Source organism: Manacus vitellinus, unplaced genomic scaffold, assembly GCF_001715985.3.
Source record: "Manacus vitellinus isolate BGI_N305 unplaced genomic scaffold, ASM171598v3 scaffold_5_pilon, whole genome shotgun sequence".
Classification (NCBI taxonomy): Eukaryota; Metazoa; Chordata; class Aves; order Passeriformes; family Pipridae; genus Manacus; species Manacus vitellinus.
The window spans coordinates 27,113,949-27,127,915 of NW_021940682.1; the positions used below are offsets into that span (position 1 = coordinate 27,113,949).

At 34.4% G+C, this 13,967-nt stretch overlaps 1 protein-coding gene across 13 annotated transcripts in view; it reads left to right on the plus strand.

The window, feature by feature from the left end:
- The window catches only part of PPFIA2 (PTPRF interacting protein alpha 2), a 330,580-nt gene that overhangs the window by 113,244 nt on the left and 203,369 nt on the right, over positions 1-13,967 (plus strand). The window lies entirely within an intron of this gene.

Here is a 13,967-nt window from a genome sequence, read left to right on the forward strand (position 1 = left end):
TTTTCATTACTTTATGCTATTTTAGAGTGATGTCTTTAATATGTAATAAACCCTGTGTATACTACTAGAGCAAGGAATCTGAAGCAATTAAAAGTTGATCATAAAATGCATGGCAAACATTTCACAAAATCCAGGCACCCCATTCCTTAGGTCCAGTAACTGCATTTTATTCCTGCCTTCTTTTAGATCCATTGTTTTTAATTGTAGTGTCTTGCCCTTCTCACAGTGATGTCAAATGACAGTTGAGGGCTGTACAGAAAGAGTAGCATCCTCCCAACAGTGACGATCTGCTGATCCTGGCAGTGATTCAGAGACATGATTGCCCTAGGCCTGTTCCTCTACAGCATGACTACTTTTTTCACACAATGAATCTAAATATTCTGTACAGCATCCTGTAGCTATGCTCTTAAACACAGTTCCTGATGTCAGGTATTTTTTCTGAGTGTATCCAGTTGAAAAAGTCACAAAAATTAGGATGCTTGGTTGTGATACCAATTTGAATATTTTATTCTGTGGTAACTTATGAAAATAAGTGCTAAGAGTAAAGTATATGTATTTTTTACAGTATGTATTATTGCTACTGGCAATCTCTGTGATTACAGTAGACATTGTCCTACATACACAAAATTCTCTTTCAAAAATCATTTCTTCTGCTGATTTTTGAGCTGAGGGGTCACTAAATAAAAAGGAAAGCAGAACTCAATTTCCAGTTGCATTCTGGATACTTTAATGAACAACGTAGATTTAAATGACCTTGGAATGTAAAACTGCTAATTCCAGACAGTCTGAGTTTGTGTTCTAGAACAGCTTGGTGTTATCAGTGCTAAAAAAAAAATCTCTGAAAATTAAAAAAAAATCAACCAAAGAAAGCCTGTATTATCCTCTGATGCCCTTTTCCAATTATTTTTTCTATTTATTTATTCACATATGTGCAATATAAAGAGATGTGAAGCAACTTTCCAGTTCTTGCCTTGGCTTTGTCATTCTTTGCTTCCTAGGTTTTGACCACCATGTTTGTGGTAGTTTCTCTTTCCCTCTTGAGTTACTTCAATTTTTGCTTGCAAATTTCATAATTCCTGAGAAGGACTTCATACAACTCTTATTAATTATTTTGATCTGTTTTAAAGTATTTTCACCTTTTTTCTTTCCTACCCATATTATTGTTTCTATATGTTATGTTGAATCTGTTGGAGATGGAGAATCTCTTTTGTTTAAAAAGCTTGCAAAGTTATGGAACAACATAATGGTTCTTAATTTGAAATATGTACACTGATATTTAACCTAAATGTGTGAAAATAATCGTAGTAAAAACAATTTTTAGCATGTTCAAAACTGAAGAAATACAAAATTTCTGAGATGAGGTCCTGAACGCTGACTGATGGCGGGTGATGTGTGATTAAGCTACTGAATTAACTGTACATTGATGTAATGATTAAACAGTTGAATTAATTGTACATTGATCCAATAACACATGTTAGTTCTTTCAACAACAGAAATAGTACTGAAAGAAACACAAGGCATGTGTGCAAGTTGTAACTTTATTATCAGGGTGTGACTGATGTTCTCAGGAAATAAGACCAAGTTGGACTCTAATGGCCAAGGAATCAGATTGACCATACAGGGGTGCATCTATCGGAGTGCTTGGGTGGAGGATGATCATAGTTAGTGTTTGACAGACTAACCATCTGAAGATTTTTGGTACTCCAATGTCTGCCTCTAATTAAATCAATATCTGAAACTATATAGAAGCTATGATATTCCTAGTACCTTTGTTCTGCTCAGGAAATTTGTCCTGAAATTCTGCAAATGTTAAAAGCATGATTTAGTTCAGTATGTTTCCTGAACGAACTGCTGTAATTCAAAGAAGCTTAATCTTTGACCCCTACACTATGCTTGATTAAAGTTATTAAAATAGAAAACTGTATGAGAAGAGCTCATATAAAGAAGTTATATATTGTATGAAAGGAAGGAGTTATAATGAACAAGGTTTAATTTTATAATAAGCAGGGCAATACCAAAGTTTAGTACTTTGCATTTCAGTATCTCCTTGTTTCATCTCAATTCACTTGTGCCAACCTTGGCAGACTTCTGCAGCTATATAACATAAAGCAGTGATTTTCTTTATTTTTGTATTCAAGATGGATAAAAATATAGTATTTTAGCTACTTGAGGTTTGCCAGCAGTCCCACAGTGAGAATGTACCTTTCACGAACATTGTAAACAGCAAAATCCAAGTAGTAACATTCTTTGTCCTCTGCTGGGTCATCTATTTAGCTGTATGTTTATGTGCATAAAATAATGATACAGGTAGAAAAGGTTGGATTAGAAAGGAGATATTTTTAACTTGATCACTGGTTATGAAATGGGAAATATTAATTCACTGAAAAATATTTTATTTGGGCTGTTTTTATTGGGACCTTGAGGGTTGTTCTCTTTTTAATGACAGCATAGCACAAAGGAACTTAATTTTGAAATTTCGGATTTTGTTTTTGAAAGTTGTCTAATGCCGCTTTGGTCACTTAAAAGCAACTTAGGTTTGTGTTGGTGTTTATCATATCCAGTAAATATTTCTTGTTTTCTTAAATTGGTTGTCTACAGTAATACATGGGAACACTAACTTGCACAAAGGAACATTCAAAATATCATCACATTGTACATGATGTTTATTTCAACAGAATTTGAACTGAAAAAGCCTTTTTTTCCTCTCTTTCAGCATCTTTGCAAAAGAAAAAAACCTGAAATACTTCTATGAACAGTATTTTTAGGTCTTATAACTTTCAGTTATTAAGCTAAGCACATATCTAAAGCACAGATCGAAGCACAGACCCAAATGAGGACTAAAAGGAGTTGCCAGTAGGCAGAACACAGGAGCCAGCCATGTGCAGTAGAGAGGAAAACGTGCTTGAATTGCCTCTACACAAGGTCTCATGGATCTGGCTGAATCTTTATCTTTGGCATCAGCAGTATGTAGTAACAGTTTCCATAAATGTTAAACACAAACTTTCAAAGGCTTGGGAGCACTTCTAGCCCATTTGATAGTCAGATGAGATTTGTCATTTATAAATGTACTCTTAGGACAACTAGAGTGTACTCCTTTTTTGATAACAAGTAGTGAAGTAAGGGCTGGTCTTTCCTGAAATCCAAGAAGGTTAAAGTAATTTTTAAAGTTATCTAATGATCAGAAGGCCTCTGAAGAAATAAAATTACTTTCTTACAAAACCTGCAGAGAAATCCTAAAATATTCATATGACATAAAATTATAAATATACTATGCAGTACTGTAAAAGTGCATTGCTGATCAAAGGTTTGAAACGGGGTTACTGGGAGACTGGGAAATATTTCTATACATAAAACATATCTATCACCATGATACTGATTCCTACTGGTTTTTATTTCTTAGCAACTAAATGTTACATGCCAGTAATAGTGAGTTAACAGAATGCAAGCAAAAATGTTGCTTTCTGGTACACAGTGAGTTTTGAGCTGTGTGGGAAAAACCTCATATTCTATAAGAAATGCTAGATGCACTCATTCATTTTCCTATTAATTTCTATATTAATAGTTTAATTCATCTGTATACCTACCCAGAACTTGTTTTATATTATCTGTTTCATTAATCTTATTTTCTTTCATGTATCTTATATGAAAATGAAACAAAAAACTTTTCCTATAAGAGAAAGTATCTTACTAGAATTTATAATTGTACTTATTAGCGTACATTTATCCTTAGATTATGCTTTGGGCAGGTGTGCCATGCTACTCTTGTTTAACTTTTCAACTATGTTGTTGCTTCACATATTTCAGTGCAATATAATTTAAGATCAAAGAAAAGAGCTTTTAAGTTTCTTTGCGGAAATATCCACTGCTATGAAAAAATATATTTCTTGTGATGGAGATGGATTATTAGTTACCTTGTATCTGATGTGATCACTCATATCACCACAAAATTCTTGTAAAATTCGATGACTGTTCCTACTCTATGCAGACTTAATTGCAAATTAAGAAATATGTAGAAATGTAGAAATGTGCCATATATAACATGCAGAATAGTCAAAAATTTGTGTATACTTTCAGAGCTGTGTCACCTGGTCCATGGAAGAATTGTGGAATCTGATCTTACCTTGAACCCTTCGACTGGCTGAGCATGTAGGCAGCTCCTTTCAGCAACCCTCTGCCAGGAGTGGAATTTCTCCCTTAGTTTTACCTAAATAAAGATTTTTCTCTTCTTACTTATCACACTGGCACAGTACATTCTTTGCACAAACATCATGTAAAAGTACTAGAGGCATGTTCTTTGTGAAAGCTGCAAGTCCATAACTAGTTGGTAACTCGTATCAGTAATGATGGTAAACATCACTGAAAAGCCAGCTATAACAGGAGTCCACTGAATAATTGGGTTTGTCTGCAACACGTTTTGGTGCAGATCATGTGAGTTGACTTCAGAAGCTTTGAAAGATGTGTTAGTGAATATAAATATGGTGGCAGAAAGGCTGTTAGTGAGCTAGTTTTTAAAGACTTCTGACATTTAACTGTGATAGAAAATAGTAATGCTGGACAAGTGCTTTAACATGTAACAAAAAAAAATCTTTAAAAAATCTGGGCAGCGTCAAAGGGAGGAGATAATAATAAAGTGATTTTCATTGCAGTTATCTTGGGAATATTTATAGCTGTGTAAGTGGGTTTTATATAATTTTGGAATTTAGGAATTTTGAGTAGTGTGAAAAATATGCTTACAGGCCCTTTTACTTAGGAATAAACGACAAATGGCAACAAAAGTTGATCTTGCATTGCAAGGGAGTGTTATTTATTATTATTTACTATTATTATTCTGTGATATATATGTTTATTTCCTGTTTTATGCACTAAAACTGTGTTACTGTGAATTATTTAATGTGCCTTAGGTATCTAGAGAAATAATTTTATCTGCACAAGGGTTGGAGGGTTTTTTGCATAATTCTGTTGTGCCAGAGAATTGTGATTTGTGGCCATCAGAGCTCATGAAAGACAATGTCCTAACCACAGTCAACGCCCATGTCACATGGAGTATCTCTGAAAAGCTACTTGTTTTCTGGCTGGCTTCTGAGTTTTAGCTGGAACTGGGCTGCCGGGCTGCCCCACCACATACCCTCTTCCTGTTTAAAAATCAATAGTGCTGCATGGCCCCATATTTTCTGTAGTTTGTTTTTTCTAGCCAGTCAATAAGATGGTCTGATAGTTTTATGAATATGTTGTTCTGCATGCAATGAACTGAGAAGGGTGACTCGACTCAGTATTAACTGACTGTTTTGATCTATAGATACATTTGCATCCTCCTCTGGGTGGAAACACAGATTGCTTACTGAAGAAATGAGAAACATTATGGTTCTAGTATTAGCCCAATTACCATGAATTTAGTAGTGGAAAACAGGAAAACTAATCCTTCTTGCCAAAGCCTCAAGTTGAAACTAAGCATATGGACATACACATACACATGCTTTCCAAAAAAAAAAAAAAAGAATTACAAAAATAATTGAGCACAGAACTGTCTGTAGTATTTTTTTGTTGTAGAGACTTTGTAAATTATGTTGTTTACTCAAAAAAACCGATAATTAGACCAAATGAAGAATCCAGGATCTTTAAATACACACATACAATAAAATAGAAAGATAGAGCTTGAAGTCTTTGTGCCTTAAGTAAATATTCATGTAGATTTTTCTTTTGCTTGTCATACAAAAATATTTTGTCCACATAATAGCATTATTACATGTGTTGGAACTGAACAGTAAACAAGCAGAGCAGTCAATGAACCTTTCCTATGCAGAATTCCTGTCATGCAGAGTGTGACCAGTTCTACTTTGCAATGTAATGAGGTAGAGTCAGAAAGTACCCTTCCTTTTTCTTCCAGAAGCACTGGAGCTAAACTAGAGCTGCTGTTTCTTTTGCAGTTGAGTGGATATGACCAATAAAAACAGGAGACCAGTAGGAGGAATAGCAATAGGAGTGCTTTCCTCCTATTCCAGAAATAGAATTATGGTACAGTTTCTGAATCATAGCTAAAACCCATATTTCTGGCTCTATTTCAGAAGTGCTTTCAGTGTTGGATTCTTTTACCATAATTTACATACAAAATAAAACTAGACAAAGAAATATACTGATATTTTCCAGACTAATAAGGATACTAAGGATTATTACACACTATTGTGTGTTGGTTTGATACTTGCTGGTCTGTTCTCTTAGCTAAATACAAGCTGTATAGAGTTTCAGAATATAAGTTTTCCTTACAAGGCAAAATAGAACAATATAGGCATAGCCTGTTCTGAGAGCACAGACTGTGTCTCTGTAGATGAGTGTTGTGAACATCCTGTATAAATTGTGATGATAATCTATTGGAAATGGCATGGTTTTCCACTTGATGAATATTACCAATCTTGCTAGGTAGCACTGCAGAAGCTTTCCAATCCTTTTCTGGGAGGAGAGTGTAAGTAATTCTCTGATTTTACTGTAAATTTCAAATACATTCACAGTAGTTGCTTCAGATCTAGATCATACTTCCTCCTTCTTCTTGATTTGCTACACATTGAATGAAGTAAAGGACACTACTATCCTAGCACAGTATTAACTTTATTTTATATAAAGCATTTTGTCCTCAAGGTCTTTTTGTACGTTGTTTAGGAATTGGTAAGACAGGAGGCTCTGTTGCCTGCCTGATATTCATGTAGCATTTGCTCATAGCGTCTTCATTACCAACAACATCAGCTGATGATGTTGCAAGGTGGGAGATCTGAAAATTTCTTCTTTTTCTTCATCCATCTTAAAGAAATAAAACAAAGCAAGTGAAACCAGAAAATGCAAAATACTTGACATGTCAAACGGTCCTATGATTGAAGGCAAACAAAAAAGTGTATGATTTTAATGGTTTTAAATAAGTTGAGATGTGAATAAAGTTTTTGCTGAGGAACTTATGAGGAACTATGCCTATACATATGTCTGGCTTGGGGAAAGAATTAAAACATTAATCGAATTTTACCTTTATTCATAGGTTGTATTTTCAGTTGGAACGGAGCAGAGTTAATATACATCACATGATTTTTAATACTAGATTTCTTAGTAATGATTTCAGTAAATAAATTGCATTTTACCTCAACTGTTCCTGTCTACTTCAATATCCAGTTGGCAGCTATGCTTAGCATAACATATATGGAGGACTTGGGAGCTAGGATTGTTTTGAAATGACAGCTGACATAGTTCAGTTGATATTGTGATTCACTCAAATATGTAAATGAGAAGATTATGGATTCAGTATTTCCATTGAAAGAATTAGAATACTGACTCATGGAAACTTAAGTGATCTGTTCATATTTTTTCACTAAGAGGAATTTTGCAGTTCCACAAGAGGTCTTGTTCATATGAAATATGTTATTCCTAGTGATAGGCCTAACAAAGTATAAACTGATTTTTTTTAATTAAGTATTCTGCATGCATGGTGGTGGCACAGTGTGAGGAATGATTTTGCCTACACCATCAGCTATAACAGTGTTGGTACTGAGCAAAGCTCAGAAAAAGGTGGTGAGGAGATGCCAGTAGCACTGAAAAAGCATTGAGGGTGTGGTTACATATAGAGAGATATGCTTGTGCTATAAGCCGAACCAAAGTGTAAGGGAAGGTACTTGAATAGAATCCCCATGTTTATGTTTCCATTAATAAGTACTGTGGCAGGATAAAAGTCAGTCTGTAGAGCAAAAGAGGAGGATCTAATATATCTGTGTCATCCATGTTTAGAGGCCAGGTGGAATAAGTCTAGTCAGGTCTCATTGGCTGAACATTCACAGATAGATGGAAAGCATCAGATTCACTCTCCCAGGTCATCTTTCAGTTTCATCAAGGAAGCACCCAGTGCAGGCACTCTGAAATCATGATGCAAACCGAAGTGAGTTGAGATAATGGGGAAATTTGCTTCAGATTGCCTGCCTGATAGAAAATAAAACACTAGTGTAGATTTGATTTCTGTAATGACAGGATCTAATTAACAGCATTTCAAAATAAAGGCCAATCCCAAATCGCATTATGGGAAAGCGTGTTTCTCTGATAGAGTCCAGGAAGTTAAGTTGCCCCATGTTGAGCTGATCTTTGTCAATACTGATGATAAATGGATAATTATACTATTAAATAATAATTATTAATAAGTCTTATTAATTTTAACAAATAGTTATTTGTCAACATAATTTGAAAATTTTATTGGCAAATTATATAATAAATGTTGTAAAATATTGATAAAGACTGTTGACTCTCTAATGCCATGCTGATTTCAGATGTATCTGTTCAATGCATACTATTTGTAGTGTGTTTTATTATTTTCTTTGGACTCTATTATTTAAATAAATATTATGTGGAGAAAATTATTATTAGGATCTTATATTTCTGAGCAAATAAAAGCTATCAGTATACAGTCTCAAGGAAATAAAGGAAAATATTTTTTTACATTGTTATGGAAATTTCTTTACCATACTTTTATATTAGTAGTAGATAGACAGAAAATTATTCCAGGGTATTAAGTGAGTCTCTGTTTCATGTAGTTGGGATGTAGTTTCATGTAGTTCCAGATGGGCTCAGTGGATGGCTTTGATGTATCTCATAAGGTTTGAAAACATAATATGACCTCTGTTGACCTGAAGCCTTGGATGGCTTGTCTAACACTGTAATGAACAGCGAAGCATAAAGCTAAATATCTGCTAAACTGTGCTCAGCAAAAGAATGAAATCGGTAACTTACACTAAACACATGTATACAGGCATTTATTGCTTGAAGTAATGTCAGCATCAACTTTTGTGTCTTGAATAAAGCACATCAGCACATCTGATGACAGTAGTGCATATGCTCATCTCCTTAGGCTGGGAACATAGTAGCTTGCTTGAGATGGTCTGGGAATTTTCAGATGGTCAGTTAAAGATACTAAAACATTTTGAAGTTTGGATTAACAAAGGGGTTGATTTTAGAACTGAATTCGAAGTTCTCTTTCAACTTCCAATTTAGTATCAGAAGAAACAATCCTGTCTTCTTTCAGCAGATTTAACAGTCACCATCATGTTTCTCACATACCTAAAACTAACACAGCTCACATACAAATTTAAGTGAATGAAGAAAGAATGAGTAGATTTGGAACAATTTCAGACATTCAGAAACAGTTTGTTTGCTTAGCTTTGTTTTACTTTTTAAAAATTTCAGATAATGGTATAAATCTCAATGCATTTAACCAAACTATTTGTTAAGGAGCCAAGGAAATAAATCAGGTCAGTAGGGAGCACAAATACCAAACTAAAAGTTACCCATTAGACTCTGTCAATTCTGCACAGTTCATCCCTCAAGAACCATTACTTTTTGCCTCTATTTTAAAATATAATATCTTTCCAAGTACACATAAAGCTTCTCTATAGATATAATTTCTAAGAAATTTACGAGAATTCCTATAAATATGATGGGAAGCTGTAATGGCTTCATTATGGAGGAGTAGTTCTTTGAATTGTTTCTTGGAGTTGTGTTGCTGACGAGTAGTTGAATAGCTATCCTCTTTTAATCAGAGTAATTTCGGAAGCATCAGTCATGGTTTTTAGTTAAAGCTTAATTAAATCTTACATTTATCATAATATAACCATGTTTAGAACGCAGTATAGCATCTTTTTATTTCTTTCTCGCTCTCTCTCTCAAAAGTAATTGTTGTTGCATCCTTTTGAATAGTAAGGAAACAAAACGTAAAAAGTTATATTGAGGTTTTTTTACTGTGTTCCTCTTTTTTTTAAGTGTGATTCAGTGGCTGATATACAGAATACAGCTGCTACTGAATGCAATAGAAACAAGTATATTTTCTTCCAATACTGTGCTCTAGCACAGCATAGCACTTTTTTGGTGACTAGAAGGCAGACAATACTTACCTTAAGTAATATAAAAGCCTGTCTCAGTTTGTATGTACTCTCACTGTCTCAGAGCTGTACCAGTAAAGAAGTCATATCTGAAGTCAATAATGAGTCTCAGTTTCCCCAATATTCACTATTCGCTGGCACAGATTTCACTGTTCCAGTTAAAGGAACTTAAGAAAAATGATTTTACTTTCCAGTGTCTCTCTAACATAAATAGATGTAAACTGACACAAAAATCTGCCTTTATCAAGAAAAAGAATCCATTCAGGTTTTGTGTAGCGAGACCAGTAGTATTTGTTTTCTCTTAGCAAGGCAAAGTTTATATTTTCCTTTGCATTTTTTACACTCTCGCTACTGGTATTTCAGACCCAACAGGTAGTGTACAGCACCTTTGGCATTTCCAGAATTAGAGCTATTGAGGATTATGTGCCAGGTGGGCTAGAATTGCAATGTTATTTGGCTGTTTGGATATTAAACGAATAGATGTACTTTTTACATTTAGCCCAGCATTAAAAAACTTCTTAGCCTCTTTTGCTACCTATTACAGATACCTTTATTTGGATTCTTTATGTAGTTCTTATTCATCTTCAACCCTTTTATTATGTGATTTTTCTAAAAACACCAGGCTTCGTGGTGAAGTTCCCCAGTAATGGTAACTTTTAGCCTATCTTACAGGGCATTTTGTTGTCATAGATTTTTAATAATTTCAAGTTACAGTTTAAAACCACACACTTTTGTTTAGGTATTAGTATGAAGTGGTTGTCAATTCTCCTTTTGGGAGTTAGACAGCAGATAGGCTAAATAAATTAAATAAAATATGCGGAATTACACTCTTAAGCTCAGGGTAAATCAGCAGGGTAAATCAGCAGGGAATATGAGGGAAAAAAATCCATACAAATGAAACAAAAAAATCTCCCAACAAAAAAACTACTGTTGGAAGTTTCTCACAGTTCCCTACATCCTTTCTTACTCTTCCAGGAACATCAATAGGACAACACGTCACAGATTGCATCTTAGTTCCCTATTTTGGGCAGCCCAACTCCATTGCAGGTTTGAAGCTCAGGCCAAATTTCATCCTCTTTCTCACCTTTGGCTTGTGAGGAGGTTCATAACAGGTCTCTGAAACCAGCTCTCCCTCCATTACACATGATTTTTTATTATTCAAAGGCAATTTATGGGAGGACACTTTGTCTTCTGGAAGCATTAAAGCATCAGTAAAGTATTAGCGTAAAATTTAATCTCTAATTAATCTCTAATTGTTTGTAAAACAAAGCGGAATCTTTTTCAACAAGTGGAGGATTTCATTAGGTTATTTAGTTTGAAATGCTCTTCCCTCTTCATATAAGCATCTTCTACTTAAATGCAATATTATCTGTAAAAATTTATCTGTAAAAATTTTTGTATGTGATTACTAGAAGTGAAAAATAAAGGAAAAATATATATTCTCCCCTGTAATCTATATTTTGCTGCAATTTGCATCAACTCTTTGCTTTCATGTATAAACAGAGAAAACTGATGTGCATTAGAGTCTCTAAGACCAACTCCTGGTACTGTTTGAGTTTGATGTTCGTTGGTACATACTGAGAACTGTTCTAAATACCCTGATTTGTGAGTATGGGCATCTTTAATTTTAAAACTATGTTAGGGAAATGTGGTGGCATGCCAGTGAAAATAGGCAGTAGTAGATCTCATGGTTACACCTTTAGGTTAATTGTTTTCTCTCAGCCAAAATTAATGTGACTTTATCTCTTCAAACAACTTTCTAGGGAAAGAACAATTTGAACTCTTTTAGTCAATTAGAATTACTAAATGAAATCATCGTGACTCCAGTGTGGTCTGTGACTCAGTCTCTAGAGTTACAGTGGTGGTATTTACTAGAGTAATAGTATGCCTAGTGTATTTTAAGCATTTAAAGAGAAAAGGAGAGTCACAAGTTCAAAGAAGATGCTCATGGGAAAATCCATGTTCATATTTATCACTTTTAAAATAAAGGTAGCTGACCATTTTTGTAGTAAAATAATTTGGTTTACTAACTTGATAAAGATCCTAACTCTGCAGAAATATAAAATAATATAAATGACCCCTCTCTGTATGACAGACCATTGATTATTAAGTAGTTATGCCTAATCCATTGCTATAAATATCCGTGTATCTTGTCTATTTGCTATCTATCCAGTTTATGCTAAAAATTATATCTCAAATTAAGTGAAATCAGTGAAATTGTTGTTTCATCAACTGTCAGATACTTTTTTAGAGAAGTGGCACTTGCAGATGTACCTGTAGCTCCCTTTGCATGGTCACTAACCTTAGTAACATAGTGAAACAAATATTTCCTGCCTTCGTTGCAAGACTTGTCTGCTGTTTTAATTGATTGAGCTTTTATTTTCCTGAAGTACCATAATGATGTTGTGAAACTTCAACAGAAGTGTTTCAGGGCAGTTTCCAGGTGAATGGTAAATTAATCCATTTATGTCTTCAAGAGCACTGACTTTTTAAAAGTAATATGTATTTTGTATTTTAAGGTAAACGATATGAAGCAGGTTAGTGCTTCCAACATGTTTGTGAGTTGATACTATAAAGGTTCTTTTTTCCTGACATTTATTTTGAAATGTCTTGATAAAGCCTTACTCTGCAAAATTTGAGAAATGCACTTGAAAAATCATGCAGTACCTATACAGTCACTTTTTCACTGGATTATTTTGCACCCAGTAATTATATATAAGCCAAATGTATATACATGAACTTGAATATGTGTGCATATACATATATTTGACTATGAAAAAACAGCACGTTTGAATCGCTCGTAAATGGTAGGACATCATAAATCTTTGGTGCACTGAAAGAATTTTAAGAGTAGAGATTGTTTTGCAATTTTCAGGGATTTCAGAAGCCAGTTTAAAAGTATCTCTGAGAAAGCATGTAGATGTCATTAGCTGTCACAGACCACTTAAATATGGTGTTGAGTATTATTTAATTACACTATTTATAAAATGTTTTGTGTTTTTCCAGACAAATTTTATGGTATGGCAATCTAGTTTTGCTTTGCATACTTATACAGTCAACTAAAGGCTGATTATTGTGTGGTCTCTGAGTAATATAATACACTAATGAAATTCTGAAGTCCTGGTGGAACTATAGTTGAAGCATCTGATATGTCCAGGAAGAGTGGAATAGAGTCCAGGAAGGAGTCCAGCCTTGTGTGCTGGACTCCATCACACTCCTAATCCTGTGAGTAGTAATATGATATACGTAAAATGCTTGCATATTTCAGGATTTGTTTTCCATGCTGTGTGACTAGTTGGGAACCCCGTATATAGGACTTTTTTATTCCTCAGTTTTTTTACTGCTTTTAGAATATCACTTAGTAAGGCTGTATAGAAAGCCAGAGAACAGAGAGAGACCTTACCTTCCATTTCTCCAGAAAAGAATGAACTGCCCAGACAGTTGTTTCTCATCATTCCCATTTATTATCCAAATAAAGCAAACTTCACCTATAGACTTTGACCTCTTGGAGACTTCTGACCTTAAGGAAGCTGGGGAAAATGAGCATATACGAGTGCACACATTCGCATGTTTCCTCTCCGTAATTCATTCAAATAATGCCAGATATCAGAAAACTGCTTTTGAATACCTGATTTCTGTTTCAGGAAAAAAACCTAATAGCTGATCACACATCAGTGAAGAATGATTTCAGAGCTGTGGGGTAAAAAGCCTCACAACCAAGGGCAGATGCACTAGGAGATATTGGCATGACTCTCATTTTGGCTCACAGCTTTCACCAGAAAGGTAGGAATGCCATTACATCTAAGCCTAAATCAGCAATTAAACAACAAAGAAAATTGGGTTAAATGTGCAATTAAGCACATGTAGGACTTGAAAATCACATTTAGCCTGTCTTTTTTCCCCAGAGTAGCCAAAAAGAGAGACTTAGGTATGATGGCTAACACAGTTCCCTCTATAGATAATTCAAGACCAAGAGAATTAGCTTTTGGCAAATCAGCATTTATGAAAGAATTTCTGGTAATTCTCTGTTCAGTGAACAAAAATGTAACAAATCTCCTAGGTCTCTGCAATTGA